The sequence below is a fragment of the Dipodomys merriami genome, unplaced genomic scaffold (genome assembly GCF_024711535.1).
Source record: "Dipodomys merriami isolate MVZ:Mamm:240054 unplaced genomic scaffold, mDipMer1.0.p SCAF_6, whole genome shotgun sequence".
NCBI classification, from domain to species: domain Eukaryota; kingdom Metazoa; phylum Chordata; class Mammalia; order Rodentia; family Heteromyidae; genus Dipodomys; species Dipodomys merriami.
Window position 1 is genome coordinate 62,709,350 of NW_027206179.1, and position 15,694 is coordinate 62,725,043.

Here is a 15,694-nt window from a genome sequence, read left to right on the forward strand (position 1 = left end):
TCTTGAACAAACACAAGATGCTTAAGAATGTTTACCAAAGTAAAAGGCTCTTTTGGTTTGGGAAGCAAGGGTGCCTCTTATTCGGAGGGAATTTGGGGGTGTTTGGCAGCTTGTCCAAGAACCTGACTTGATGACAGGCAAACACTGACACCTGACATCTTAGAAAAGCTGAGCAAGGATTTCCTTGCTAGAAGCATGTGACACCTCCAGCTCCTAAGGCCATAAATAATGCTACCTCCTTAAGGACTAGGGAGAGAAACACAATCCACACAATTTTATTAGACTGTTTCTAGTCTGTTAAAAAACAGTGGTTGAAAATCAATCACAAATTAGGCTGAATCCTGAGGTTTTCATATTTCTCTCCATCCCTTTCCTTAGTTAATGTTGGCATTCTGGTAGATAAGTCACAGACATGAAAACATCTGAATTTTCCTGATGCCTTCTCTAAGACCACACAACATACTATTGTACTCCAATTAAAGCAAATCTAACAGAGAAATAGCCTGCCCTAATAAACCAGATGAATGGGAGGATGGGAATTTGTATGATAAAAAATAATGCTTCCTTTTGTAAAAGGATTTGCCCTTGTTTGATAAAACCACCTTTTCACTAGTCAGTTGGCTGCATTTCAGGCACCACAGGCACAAAGCTGAGTAAAAGAGGACCAACCTGCTTGCCCACAGACCTGCTTGTTGTGGAAGATATGGCAATGCCCTGGCTTAATTACAGTCACAATTGCTACCATAGAAACACAAAGACTTTAGAATTATGGGTCATGATTGTGAACCATTGCAGGTGTTAGGCAGGTTTACAAAAGCAGAATGATGCTTTAAGTAGAATGAACAAGTTTACCAGATAAAAAGAAGAGCTTTTCTCCAGGATGACAAAATAAGAAGGTGAGTATGGTTTTAAAAAAAAAAATCAATGCGTTTCCATGGTTTCCTCTGCACTCATAGCCTTCCAATCTAGAGGACCACTCAGCTATAATAACCAAAAGCTCCAGGTATGATTAGTGGTAATCCTTACTTTATGTCATAGGAGTGAGGAGCTGGGTGTTACTATAATTGGAGAGTGGAAATTGAAGGTTCTAAAGACAGATTAAGTGGAAGGTAACAGGAAATCACTGGACATTTTTAACAAGAGCAGGAGTGACATGCTCTGATTTTCAGTTTGCTTTTTTTTTTTTTAATCCTTTTAGAAATGATAGTGAAGATAGCTTGAAATTTTGACTTTAAACATACATATTTTTTAAATTTAATTTTATTTTATTTGTGAACATACTGTACAGAGGAGTTACAATTACATGGGCAGGATAATGCGTACATTTCTTACCAAGCATTGCAGCCTCCTCCTTTGTTTACCCTTCACATCCCTTCCCAGCCTCCCCCCTCCCCCCCATCCCAATCGTATTCCTTCCCCCCCATCCCCCCCACCCCCCCCCCACCGCACCCACGTTGTAAAGCTCGTTTTGGACATGACAACTTGTGTTTCTCATTGTTGCAACAGGTCCACCTGTATCCTTAAACAACTGGTTTTTCCCCATCTCCTCCACAAGTTATACTGACATCAAATATAGTGAAAGCAGGGGTTATACTGTGGGGGAGGGTCATACAAAGCAACAAAGAGATAATCTTATAAATGCGTTAGAAACACATGCATGAAAGAAAAAAACATTAAAATACACATCTAAGGGTTCATTTTCCTGACATCACATTATCTGACCTTTTCCGCTTGACTCATACATATACTAGATATTACAAATAAGGGAAACCATGGGACCTATGTTTCTTTGGGCCTGGCTTACTTCACTTAATATAATTTTTTCCAAGTTTTTCCATTTCTTAACAAATGGGGCAATGTCATTCTTTCTGATGGAGGCATAGAATTCCATTGTGTATATATACCACATTTTCTTGATCCATTCATCTACTGAGGGGCATCTGGGTTGGTTCCATATCTTAGCTATGGTAAATAATGCTGCAATAAACATAGTTGTGCTTGTAGCTTTAGTGTGGTCTTGTTTGTAAACATTTGGGTAAATGCCCAAAAGTGGGATTGCTGGGTCATAGGGGAGTTCTATGTGAAGTCTTTTGAGGAACCTCCATACTGCTTTCCAAAGTGGTTGAACAAGTTTACATTCCCACCAACAATGAAGTAAAGTTCCTTTCTGTCCACATCCCCTCCAGCATCTGTTGTTGTTAGAGTTCTTGATTTTTGCCATTCTAACTGGAGTGAGGTGATATCTCAATGTTGTTTTGATTTGCATTTCTTTTATGGCTAGGGATGTTGAACATTTCTTCATGTGTCTATTGGCCATCCTACTTTCTTCTTCAGAGAAGTTTCTCTTTAAGTCTTTCGCCCACTTATTTATTGGGCAGTTGTTTCTTTGAGGATTTAAACATACATATTTTATTGCTATGTTAGAGGTGATGTACAGAGGGGTTACAATTACATAAGTCAGGTAACGAGCACATTTCTTTTTGAACCACTTCTGTTGCTCTCTCCCAGTTTTTCCCTCCCGTCCGCACCCACAAAATGTACAGTTCATTTTCTATAAAGTGTCTAGTGAGCACCAATGTTGTATTTGTTCATCTTTTGTCCTACTTGGTCTGTGCCCCTCTTTGCCCTTCCAAAGACAAACTAAGAAATGACAAAAGAAAAAGACAACAGCAACAGCACAACAAAAATCTGTGGTTTCCTTTTCTTGGAGTTCATTTTGTAAAATATTTTCTATGATCATAAGCACATAGCTGTTGAGCCTTTGTGATCTGCTCCTATGGATGGCCAATAGACACATGAAGAAATGTTCAATATCTGTGGCATTCAAATCAAAACAACATTGTGATTCTACCTTGCCCCAGTTAGATGGCCATTATTAAGAAAACTAACAATAACAGATGCAGGCAGGGACAGGTTGACCCATTATAACAATGAGATGTACAAGAAGGGGGAAGGGGTGGTATACATACACAATGGAATTCACACATCCTTCAGAATGAATGAAATTGTACTATTCACAGAAAAGGAAAGATTTGGAAAAACTTATATTCAATGAAGTAAGCCAGACCCCAAGAAATATAGGTTGTATGATTTCCCTCATTGTGGTAACTAGAATGTGCCTATACATCTATTAGTAAACACACTGGATGGTAAAAGCAAACCACACTTGGACAGGATACATTATACAGGTTTCTAGACATTCACACAGTGAGACCAAAGGAAAAATGTACTTTCCAAAGTTGATTCTCCCTTGTTATATTTAAAATATCATTTTCTTAAAGTTCTGCTTGCAAAGCTCAAGCCATTCCCTTGGCCTCTAGAGCAAGCAGAACATACCTCTGCTGTGGTAAAGTTGTCCAATAAAGCATGGGCTGCCCGTCACTGTTAATGTTAATGCCTTGTGTCACCATTTTTCAGTGACATAAAGCATCTCTGCCTGAACAACTCTGACTTTAAACCTGATAAGCCATGATTGATTTTCTAACATTCACACTATAAATATTTTCAAAGTACCAAAACAAGGCCCTGAAGAATTCACATGTGTAAGTTCATTGTTATTTATCGTTCCTTTTTTCCCCCACTCAAAATCTCTTCAGGGTCCCTTTAAGATGTCCTTATGGATAAAGTACCCTCTGGGCCATTGACAAAGCTGGGATGAGATGAATTAAATCCTGAAGACAAATAAGGAATGCTTCTAAGGAAATTTCTCCTCCCCCCCCCACACCTTTCTTTCTCTCCCGCACTCCCTCACTCCTTCCTTTCTTCCTTCTTTCTTTCTTTCCTTCCTTCCTTCCTTCCTTCCTTTCTTTCTTTCTTTCTCTTTTTCTTTCTTTCTTTCTTTCTTTCTTTCATTTTTTCCTTTCTCTCTCTTTCTTTTCTCTTTCTGCCTCTCTCTCTATCTCCTTTCCTCCCTTCCTCCTTTTCTCTTCTCCCCTCCTTCCTTCCTTCCTACCTTTCTTCTTTCCTTCCTTCCTTCCTACCTTCCTTCCTTTCTTTTTTCCTTCCTACCTCTCTCTCTCTTTCTTTCTTTCTTTCTTTCTTTCTTTCTTTCTTTCCTTTCTTTCTTTCTTTCTTTCTTTCTTTCTTTCTTTCTTTCTTTCTTTCTTTCTTTCTTTCTTTCTTTCTTTCTTTCTTTCTTTCTTTCTTTCTTTCTTTCTTCTTTTCTTCCAGTCCTAGGGCTTGAACTTAGAGCCTGGGTACTGTCCTTGAGTTTTTTTTGCTCAAGGCTAGCACTCTACCACTTCAGCCACAGCTCCACTTCTAACTATGGCCTGTCATGTCCTCAGATCTCAGCCTCCTGAGTTCTCAGATTTCATCCAGGCATGAGCCACCAGTGCTCCACTTTGGAAAATTCCTAATAAAGCATAGGATAATCCCTAACTAGTTTTACAAGCAATTTCTCAATTAAATAGAGTTTACTGAGGCTGAATGTGGCATCCTACTGAGTTAATGATTTTCACATTTATCAGATAATAATTTAGCAAAACTCCTTCTGAAGATGCTGAGTAGGCTGGAAAAGTCCATGGTGTCCAAGCCAGTGTTCTGGGGCAGAGGATCCCTGGAGACAGCATCAAGCTAGGTCAATAGCATTTTATTCTTGTGTTTTAAGTTGCCTTAACTTAAAAGCCTTTTTTTTTCGGTTGTGGGGCTTGAACTCTGGGCTTGGGCACTGTCCCTGCACTCTTCAGCTCAAGGCGTGCACTCTACTGTTAGAACGACAGCTCCACTTCCAGTTTTCTAGTGGTTTACTGGAGATAAGAGTCTCACGGAGTTTCCTGCCCAGGCTGGCTTTGAACTGGGATCCTCATATCTCAGCCTCCTGAGTAGCTAGGATTACAGGCCTGAGCCACCGGTGCCCGGCTAAGTTAGAAGTCTTAAGACTTGTGTGTGTCATAGTATCAATTAATTACACTTTTATTTAATCACAACTCAACTGAACTTAGGCCATGACTAATTTCTTTAAAACTGCAAAGCTACTAGGTCTGTTGTATAAAAGCTCAGGAGGGGAAGAAATAAAGCTCAGGAGGCCCTGTCAAGATACTGGGTGGGTAGCTTTGAAAACCTACCCAGTCAAGGATGTAGGAGAGTTGGGGAAAAGAAGAAATCATTTTTCACAATCATCTAAATCGCCTTCTTAAAAAAACACTTTGACCCTTTTTATTGAGTCAGAACTAAATTCTCTACTCTAGGATCAAAGGCTGGTTCACCTCTGTTCATTGCAGTTTAAAGCTGAGTCCCAATCTCAGAATACAAGTATTCCATGTAATTCTCATATGACAGCTCCCGGTTCTGCAGTGGAGATATGATGGAGCATCAGATTGTTTATCTGATGCAGACAAAAAGTACTGCATTTTTGAAAAGTTTTCTGGGTTGTTTCATGTACATTAAAACTTCCCTCCCACTCTCTTCTAGTAACTATCTACTTTCTCATAGAAACCTGTAACATTCTTCAAATTGAATTGGCCTATGGTTATAAGTGTATCAAAGAGTTATTATTTTAGTAATAATATCATTAGATCATCGATCATTAAGTTATGCAAACAGGGACTGGAATTGTTTTATGCAACATTATCTCAAAGTCTAGCACCATCTCTTAAGGATAACAAATACTTAAAAGATATTGAATGAGTGGTTCTTTTTTTTATTTTCAGCTTAAATGGAAAGTCTAAAGTGTAGAGTGTTAGGGCTCATCCACAAAAACACAATTATTCAGCAACAAACTTTTAATGAAATACACTAGAACAAATATTGTAAACTTAATTGTTCTCAGATGAAAGCAAGGATCACAGATTAGAAAAGCCAGACTAGTGTCAGAAACAGAATACAATGGCATAAGCTGTAATACCCAGCCTTTGAACCAGGGGGGCCATAGAGAATGCTAAGGAATGTGATGAAGGAGAGAGATCAGGCCTCACCTAAATGGTCCAGATGTTAAAACTAAGAAAGAGTAAGTTAAAGTAGAAATCAATGTAACAAGTTCTTCTGGTGTGAAAGAAGTTAACAATCCAAATTTTAACACAAAATATCATAGCATTAAAGTACTAATAACTCATTCATTACAAAAAAGAAAGAATAGGCATTATGCAGGAAAAATAAATCTCCCAGTGGGAAGTGCAATCAGTTACAAGGTTTCTGGTCTACAATCAAAGGAATCTTTCAGGCAACTCTGCATGGGAGATTGAACCCAGTCACCTTCCCCATCTTTTTTGTATGCCATGGGACCTCTCATCTCTCTAGCATCCTTCTCCAAATGTTGGGTCATCTGAGAAACACATGAGTCAAGCCCATTATTTTAATCCAGGACCTCTGAGAACCAACAAGAGAGCACAGATGTGGCCTGCTGATAGGCTCTGTAGCTTCAAAAGACAGTAATTGGTTCGACATTTTCAAAAGAAGAAAAGCAACAAGACATATGCATTCCAAATTGACCATGAAGCACTCTCTAATCAAAATTACCACCAGGCCTATCTTAAGCATCTTCCCAGAGGGACTGGAAGGGGAAGGGCAGGGAGGAGGAAAGCTGTTTACTTTGTCTACATATTTGACATCATTCTTAAGGTGACAGAACTGTCTCTTATGAGATAGAGTTTTTTCAAGATCACGACATTCAATGTATCACATTTCTTATGTAACAGGTAATACCTTCATAATGCCAAAACAATTTGTTTATTACAAGAGAAAATTAGTCCAATCTTTTATTTGTATGGGTAATTTTTAATCAAAGACTCTCTTCTCTCTGTTTCTCTGTATGTTTCTTTGTGGTCTCTGTCTCCCACCTCTCTGTCTCTCTGTCTGTCTCTCTGATTCTCTCTCTCTCTCTCTCTCTCTCTCTCTCTCTCTCTCTCTCTCTCTCTCTCTCTCTCTCTCTCTCTCTCTCTCTCTCTCACACACACACACACACACACACACACACACACTGCTCCTTAATCTACATAAGTAGAAGTCTGTTTTAGAAAAGCAAAATTTCAACTGTTTGAGAAATAGAGTAGAATTCAGTTTAATACAAACAGAATTTCGTGTAAATGGACATGCAATTCAATTGTGAGTTCTGTGATCATCCAAGTGTGAAGTATAGAATGCTGTCGATATCAGCGTCCCATGTGTTCTTGTTTAGCAGATGGATGTGGCATGATCAAGTCACTCACTGAGTTCCTGCTCTATGAAAGGCACCATGTTGGTAGAGAAGCACCATGTGGGTAGAGAGATACTCTCATGTTTCTCAGGCTCACCCATTCTCAAGATTAACTGCTCAGGCTTGTCAGAGTGAAAAATATGATCATTTCAAACATACTGTTGTTTTCTGATTTCTGTGGATATCATTTGACAAATGAGAAATCTGCAAACTCTGCTTTGGGACTTCAACTCATCATCTTTCTCCCTGCTGATGGATCTTCCTGTTGATGGATCCTCCTGCTGATGGATCTCTCTGGCCTCTCCACTTGAGCCAACAATACCAGCATGTGTTTTCCAGCCAACCCATTTACATTGTTTGAGTTTGTGGAGTCATGGAAGCATTCAACTAGGAAGAATTCTCAAAAGTTGAATTAGATATCCTATATTCACGTTGCTTCATGTAAGTCACGTAACCTTTTCTTGGATTTGGTTTCCCCTTCATAAATGAAGGAGGTAAACTTCTCCCTTCTAAGTTCAGAGGATTATGATAAGAATCATATGAGTTTATACATAGGGAGTCAAAATGTCCAACTTACATAGAAATAACCCTTAAGTCAGAAGTCCAGCTCACTACTTTTCTGAGTTTTCTCTAAGATTGTGTTCATTAACTGGAAGGCAAGGGAGCTATTCTAGCTATTAAAAGATAGTTTTTATTGCATTCTAATTTTTATTTGATTATATTTATTATTATGTATGTGCCTGTATGTGTACGTGTGTGTGTGTGTGTGTGTGTGTGTGTGTGTGTGTGTGTTTGTGTGTGTATTGTGCCACTACTGGTGCTTGAACTCAAGGTATAGGTGTTGTCCCTCAGCTATTTAGTTCAAAGCTAGCACTCTACCACTTAAGCCCACAGCTCCACTTCTGTTTTTTGGGTAGTTAATTGGAGATCAGAGCCTCACAGACTTTTCCTATCCAGGCTGACTTTGAATTATGATCCTTAGATCTCAGCCTTCAAAATAACTAGGATCAGGTGTGAGCCACTGGTGCCTAGCCTTATTTTTGTTTTCTTTTAGTAGTTGTACAAAGGAGCTAGCAGGGTATTCTTGAAGTTAAAATGATGAAAACAACAATGGGAATGATAACTCCGCCTTAGCATGAAGCATAGTTTTTAACCTCTCAAACTCACAGTGAATCTTTCCCCATTGCTCTGGGCCATATCTCCATTTCTCATATGCATTCTTACAACCTCCATCCTACAACCTTTGCCATCCATTCCTCTAGTTATCTTCTTAAGAGGACTCAGCCCTCATCAGTTCCTTGCAATGATTTCTCTCTTCCTTTAGCGGTAAAGAGCAGGCTCCTTTCCAGGCTCTCAGACTCTGGCAGGATCTGTCTAGCTCTTCCAACTCCTCACCTGTAAGTCTGAGCAAAGCAGCTTTCCTCCTCACTGTCTTCCCTGATGCAGTTCCTTTGGGAAGATTCTTAGCATAGGCCTGGTGGTAATTTTGATTAGAGAGCATTTCATGGTTAATTTAGAAGGCATATATCTGACTGCTTTTCCTTTTTTGAAAATGTCAAGCCAATTACTGTCTTTCGAAGCCACGGAGCTGCCCAGCAGGCCACATCCATGCTCTTTTCTTGGTTCTGGTAAGTCCTGGATTAAAATAATGCACTTGGCCTTGGCCTGTCTGTTTCTCAGATGACCCAACATTTGGAGCAAGGTGCTACATAGATGAGGTCCGGTACAAGAGGTCTCATGGCTTATTTACTCTTGTTTCTAAGCCTTCCTTATGTGCCAATCAGTCAATCTGTGATACTATTTGTCAGTCCAGACTGACTCTTACACATAGCTGAGCCAAATACTACTCAACTTCTAGAATTGAGAGTAAGAAGGCTCTGTATTAATAACTGAATTTCATGGGGATGGGGACAGGATCTCAATATGTATCAGGCTGGCCTTGAATTCTTAATTTTTCTACCCCAGCCTCTCAAATGCTGGGGTTGTAGGTATGTACCATTATGCCCAGTGGGAAGATTTTCTTAATTTTGCTTTTGAAAGGATTGGAGATAAATTATTTATTTATTTTTCAATTATCTATGACTTTTCAGTAAATTATAGCTGAAGAGGTTCCTGAAGTAAGGTAAATTTAACTAACAATTATTTCCCAATGTAATGATTTTTTATGAATACTAAATTTAGCAATACTAATTGTGATCATTTCAAACAGTATTTTAACACCTTGTAATTCTTTATAAACTTTCAAAACTTTAGAGGTGTATTATTCAAAGATGTAAAATAGAGTTCTCTATATGTTTTATGTCTTAAACACATATGTTATTTACATGTTTATGTATGTTATATATTATACATATATACATCACAGTTTCAATCCTGTTTGTAAATGCCCTCAGAGACAGACACACTAAGAAGTGTGTTTTGACAATCCCCTAGGCATCTCTTAATCTAGTCAAGTTGACATCAACATTAACTATGTGGGGAGGAAAAGGTAAGGTTAAGATGATAGCTAGCTGGATGTTGGAGGTTTACTCCTATCATCACAGCCACCCAGAAGGCTAAGATTTGAGGATCATGATTTGAAGCCAGCCTGGGCAAAAAAAATCTGAGATTCTTCGCTCCAATTTACCATCTAGAAGTAGAGTTGTGGCTCAAGAAGTACGACACTAGCCTTGAGAGAAAAAGCTAAATGAGACCTCGGAGGCCATGAATTCCATCCCCAGAAAAAAAAAAAAAAAACACAGCTACAGCTGATTATTTTTTTTTACAAGGATCCAAATACATACAGTGGATAAAAGACAGCCTTTTCAAAAATTGGCATTGGAAAAACTGTGCATTTACCTATAGAAGACTAAAATTAAATCCTTATCTTTTACCCTGTGTAAAAATCAATTCAGAATGAATCAATGATCTTAATATAACTCTGGAAACTTTGAAACTATTACAGATAAACATGTGAACTTATAGACAATGACTTTCTGAATGGAGTATCAATTGTTTAGGTATTAAAGAGCCAGAAGTGGCAAGTGGAATTATATCAAGTCAGAAAGCTGCTGCACACCAGAGGAAGCAACTACCCAACTGACAAGATGAACACAAAATGGAACTTCCGAAAGTTTTTCAAAGCTACTCATTGGACAAAAGTTAACATCTAGCATATGTTAAAAGCTTCCAAAATCAAATACCAAAATAAACCTACCCAACTAATAAAGGGGCAAATAAATGAAGCAGACACTTCTCAAAAGAGTTTCATTGATTATAATCAATACACAAATCAACATCCTTAGGTGTACAGGAAATACAAATCAAATTTCATTACCTTAGTCAGAATGGCCATTATCAAGAAAAGAACAACAAATCCTGGTAAGTGTAAGGTTCGCTCCTGGATAGCCAGCAGACTCCACCCTCCTCGCAGCAAAGTCTCCACCCAGTACCTGCGTTACCTAGGCAACTGGGATACCTGGAAGAGGTCACATCTGCATCCACTGAGGTCACATCTGAATTTGATGTGGCCACACCTTTCCCCGCCCATACCCTACATAAGGCCTAACCCAGGCCCAGACACGCTCTTGCTCTTGCTCTTGCTCTTGCTGCTCTTTTCTTGCTCTCTCTGTTCTATTCTAGCTCACTCTCTGTTCTTTTCTTGCTCTCTCTCTTTCCCAGCCACGTGGAGTGCCAACCTTGCCTGGTCCCAGCAGGTCTACCCCTTACCTGAATACCACGTGAGTGCTACTGTTCTTACCTCTCTCTCTGCTCTTTTCTGGCTCTTTTCTCTCTCTTTCCTCTCTTCCCAGCTCTCTCTCATTCCCAGGCCTTTCCCAGCCACGTGGAGTGCCAACCTTGCCTGGTCCCAGCAGGTCTACTGAATAAACCTACCTCTTACCTGAATACCACGTGCGTGCTGGTGCAGTTCTTACCCGGTTACCTCTTTTTAAAAACCTAACAGTAAGGATGTAAAGAAAAAGAACCCCGGCTGGGAATGTGGCTTAGGGATAGAGTGCTTGCCTAGCATGCATGTAGTCCTGGGTTCAATTCCTCAGTACCTCAAAAACAGAAAAAGCCAGAAAGTGCTAGCTCAAGTGCTAGCCCTGAGCAAAAAGCTCAGAGACAGTGCCCAGGCCCGAGTTCAAGCCCCAGGACTAGCAAAAAATAAAAATAAATAAAATTAAATAAATAACAGAAAATTATTTTTTAAAAGAACAAAAAACCTTATAAATTGTGAGTAGGAATGTAAATCAGTTAAGTAGCTGTGGAGGTCAATATGAGTGTTCCTCAAAAAACTAAAATTAGAACTACTATATGATCCTGCTATACCACTCTTAGGCATATATGAAGAAGAATATAATCAAGATAACTGCACACTATGCTTATAGAAGCAGTATTCACAGTAGCCATGCTATGGAATCCATTTAGGTGCTCATAAATAAATGGATAAAGAAAAGTACACACACACACACACACACACACACACACACACACACACACACACACACACACACAGAGTACACAGTATTTTTCAGCCATAAGGAAGGAAGTATGTCTTTCCAGGAAAATGGATAGAACTGGAGGTCATAATGTTGATGACCTCAGCTGAGAAAAGCAAGCGTTTCCAGTTTAATAGTTATGATAACAATTGTATGACATGATTGTGGGGAACTGTTTGATTGGAGTAACCCAAGGGAGGGGGAAGGAGAAAGGAGGAGATACTGGAGTAAATATAATAAAAGTACATCATATATGTTTGAAAATACTGCTTTAAAAAGGAAAGAAGAGAGGAAGGTGTTAAGAAACTATAACAGGGAGTTCGATCAAAATTCCTCATACACATGTCTGAAAATATTGCAATGAAACTATTTTATATAATTAATTTATGTTGATAGGAATGGTAAGTTTTACCATCACACAAAACAATAAAGCCTTTTTGTAAATAAGTAGTTCAGTAGCATCTGAAAAAGGTGGTAGGAAGAGCTGAAGGAAGTCAGGGAGACCACAAAAGGAATGCTGAATGGAACCCAACAGAAGGAATGGGAGTCCAAAGAAACCATAACCAATCAACTAAGTGATTGGAGAACAAACACTGAACACCAAATTAAGGAAGTAAAGAAATTCATACAAGACCTAAAACAGAGCTTCAACAAAGAACTTGAAGCCATCAAAGCTGACCAATTAGAAGGAAAAGAGATAAAAAACAAAGTAGAGAGTCTTGACAGCAGGTTAGACCATGCAGAAGATCGAATCTCAGGGATTGAAGACAGCCTAGATTTTATAGAGAAAGAACATACAACCATCCAAGACAAGTCCAAGAAATATGATAGATCTATCCAACACCTGGAAGACACCATCAGAAGGCCTAATCTAAGGATAATGGGTGTAGAGGAGCACCTAGAAACAGAAGTTAATGATCTAGGAAATTTGTTTAACAGGATCCTAGCAGAGAACTTCCCAAACATACAAAAAGATAGGCCTATTCAGATACAAGAAGCTTTTAGAACCCCAAATAGACCAGACCAGAATAGGACATCCCACCGTCACATTATAATCCACACAGGATCAACTCAGAACAAGGAAAAGATCCTTAAAGCTGTCAAGGAGAAAAGGTTAATCACCTATAAAGGGAAACCAATTAGAATCACCTCAGATTTCTCAGCGGAGACAATCAAAGCAAGAAGAGCCTGGAATGACGTATGCCATGCCCTAAAAACAACTATCAACCAAGAATACTGTACCCAGCTAAACTCTCCTTCATAACTGAAGGCCAAACAAAAACCTTCCATAGCAAAGAAAAATTGAAACAATACATCTCCACCAAACCAGCCCTACAAAAGATTCTTAAAGATGTCCTACACATAGAAAACCAACAAGACCGCAACAAAGGCCAAGAAACTGCACCCAGCAAGATAAACCCCAATCCAGTAGATGGAAAGAAATAATCAAAATTAAATCAGAATTAAATGAATTATAATCCAAAAAAACTATAGAAAGAATCAACAAAACAAAGAGTTGGTTCTTCGAAAAACTTAACAAAATTGACAGACCCTTAGCAAATCTTATCAGAAAAAGAAGAGAACACACCCAAATTAATAAACTCAGAGATGAGAATGGAAACATCACCACGGAAACAACCAAGATTCAGAACATTATAAGGGAATACTTCTCAAAACTTTATGCTAATAAGTTTGAGAACTTGACAGAAATGGACCTTTTCCTAGCAAATATTGACATGCCAAAACTAAACCAAGATGAGTTAAACCAGCTTAACAGGCCCATATCAAGCATTGAAATAGAAACAGCAATAAGAAGACCTCCCAGCTAAGAAATGTCCAGGACCAGATGGTTTTACAGCGGAATTTTACAAGGCCTTCAAAGCAGAGCTCACACCAATACTCCTCCAACTCTTCAATGAAATTGAAAGAGAAAGCTCACTACCCAACACATTCTATGAAGCCATCATAACCCTCATCCCAAAACCAGGCAGGGACTCATCAAAGAAAGAGAACTATAGACCCATTTCTTTGATGAACATTGATGCAAAACTTCTCAACAAAATTTTGGCCAATCGACTTCAGCAATTCATCCAAAAAATCATACACCATGATCAAACAGGATTCATTTCAGGGATGCAAAGCTGGTTCAATATACGCAAATCAATTAATATTATTCATCACATCAACAGGAGCAAGAATAAGAACCACATGGTTATCTCAATAGATGCAGAAAAAGCATTCGACAAGATCCAACACCCCTTTATGATGAAGGTTTTGGAAAAATTAGGAATCCATGGAACATTCCTCAATACAATAAAGGCTGTATATGACAAACCTACAGCCAGCATTATACTCAATGGTGAAAAACTAAAGCCATTTCCTCTTAACTCAGGAACAAGACAAGGATGCCCACTCTCTCCACTTCTCTTCAATCTAGTATTAGAATGCCTAGCTACAGCAATAAGACAAGATGCAGACATAAAGGGGATCCAAACAGGGAAAGAAGAAATAAAACTCTCCCTCTTTGCAGATGACATGATCTTATATTTAAAGAATCCCATAGACTCCACTCCCAAATTACTCAAGCTGATTCAAAACTTTGGCAAAGTAGCAGGTTATAAAATGAACCCCCAAAAATCAATGGCTTTTCTGTATGCCAACAATGAGAAAAGTGTGGCTGAAATTAGGAAAGCAACCCCATTTGTAATAGCCCCACAAAAAATAAAATACCTAGGAATTAACTAAAGAAGTGAAGGACCTCTATGATGAAAACTTTAAAATCTTAAAAAAGGAAATCAACACAGAACTTAAAAAATGGCAAAACCTCCCCTGCTCCTGGATTGGAAAGATTAACATCGTGAAAATGGCAATACTTCCCAAGGCTATCTACAAATTCAATGCAATACCTATCAAAATTTCAACCTCATTCTTCAAGGAAATAGAAGAGGCAATCCAAAAATTCATATGGAACAATAAAAGACCCCGAATAGCAAAAACGCTCCTCAATGGAAAGAACACTGCTGGAGGAATATCAATACCAAACTTCAAACTCTACTATAAAGCCATAGTAATCAAAACAGCTTGGTATTGGCATAAAAACAGACCTCAGGACCAATGGAATAGAATTGAAAACCCAGAAATGAACCTATAGACCCATAGCCATCTAATCTTCGATAAGGGAGCTAAAACAATAGAATGGAAGAAAGACAACCTCTTCATTAATGGTGCTGGCAAAATTGGTTAACTACATGTAGAAAACTTAAGCTAGATCCTTATATATCACCCTGCACCAGAATCAACTCCAAATGGATCAAAGACCTTGAACTCAAAGCAGACACTCTGAAAACATTACAGGATGGAATAGGAGAAACCCTAGGTCTCCTTGGCTCAGGCCGAAATTTTCTGAATAGAGACCCAGAAACACAACAAATCAAAGAAAGGTTGGAAAAATGGGATTGCATAAAGTTGCAGAGCTTCTGCAGGGCAAATGACATAGCTAGCAAGATCAATAGAAAGCCCACCGATTGGGAGAAGATCTTTACTAGCCATACAACGGACAAGGGTCTCATATCTAAGATATACTTGGAACTCAAAAAATTAAACCCCCCAACAACAAATCCTCAAAGAAACAACTGCCCAATAAATAAGTGGGCGAAAGACTTAAAGAGAAACTTCTCTGAAGAAGAAAGAAGGATGGCCAATAGACACATGAAGAAATGTTCAATATCCCTAGCCATAAAAGAAATGCAAATCAAAACAACATTGAGATATCACCTCACCCCAGTTAGAACGGCAAAAATCAAGAACTCTCACAACAACAGATGCTGGAGGGGATGTGGACAGAAAGGAACCTTACTTCATTGTTGGTGGGAATGTAAACTTGTTCAACCACTTTGGAAAGCAGTATGGAGGTTCCTCAAAAGACTTCACATAGAACTCCCCTATGACCCAGCAATCCCACTTTTGGGCATTTACCCAAATGTTTACAAACAAGACCACACTAAAGCTACCAGCACAACTATGTTTATTGCAGCATTATTTACCATAGCTAAGATATGGAACCAACCCAGATGCCCCTCAG

The 15,694-nt window shown here is 38.8% G+C and overlaps 1 long non-coding RNA gene across 1 annotated transcript; it reads left to right on the plus strand.

Moving 5' to 3' along the window:
- The first annotated feature begins 785 nt into the window (after window positions 1–785).
- On the plus strand, window positions 786–10,352 carry LOC138813542 (uncharacterized). The gene is made up of 2 exons (XR_011367842.1): window positions 786–896; window positions 10,132–10,352. It is a non-coding gene; the product is annotated as an uncharacterized lncRNA (long non-coding RNA).
- The last annotated feature ends 5,342 nt before the right edge of the window (window positions 10,353–15,694 follow it).